The sequence below is a fragment of the Pteropus alecto genome, unplaced genomic scaffold, assembly GCF_000325575.1.
Source record: "Pteropus alecto unplaced genomic scaffold, ASM32557v1 scaffold19, whole genome shotgun sequence".
Taxonomy (NCBI): Eukaryota; Metazoa; Chordata; class Mammalia; order Chiroptera; family Pteropodidae; genus Pteropus; species Pteropus alecto.
In genome coordinates this window covers 1,493,226-1,494,042 of record NW_006442490.1, presented here as the reverse complement: position 1 = coordinate 1,494,042, position 817 = coordinate 1,493,226, and positions in this window count along the sequence as shown.

Genomic DNA, 817 nt, shown 5'->3' with positions numbered 1-817 from the left:
AGTAATGTAATGGCTGTGTGTAGAGCCAGAAGGGTGATAGAGTAATCGGGGATTCATTTCATAAACTGTATAAATGTCTAACGTACTGTATACTTGAAACTAAAAATAAAATAAAATGCTGATAAAAAAAGAGACCAATGAATGAATCAGAAAAAACAATAACACATTAGACCAGTTGGGCTTAATTGATCTTTTCAGTGTCTCATCTCAAAGCAGCAGAATACATATTCTTAAGTGCATATAGAACATTTTCCAGGATAGCCCATATATTAGGCAACAAAACAAGTATCAATAAATGTAACAAGATTGAAATCATATCACCTGTCTTCTCTGATCATAATGGTATGAAAATAGAAATCAACTACAATAAAGCTGGAAAATACACAAACACATGGAGGCTAAACAATATGCTACTAATCAATGAATGGATTAGCAAAGAGATCAACGAAGAAATCAAAAGATACCTTGAGATGAATGAAAACACAATGAATCAAAATCTATGGGACACAGCGAAAGCAGTCTTAAGAGAGAAATTCACAGCAATACCTGCATACCTCAGGAAACAAGAAAAATGTCAAATATACAAAAAAAAAATTAGAAAAACAACAGCAAATAAAACCCAAAGGGAGTAGAAGAAAGAAAATAATAAAGATCAGAATGGAAATAAATGAAATAGAGTATAGAAAAACAATACAAAAGATCAATGAAACCAAGAGCTGGTTCTTTGAAAGGATACACAAAATTGATAGACCTATAACAAGACTCAGAAAGAAAGAAAGAAAGAAAGAAAGAAAGAAAGAAAGAAAGAAAGGAAGGA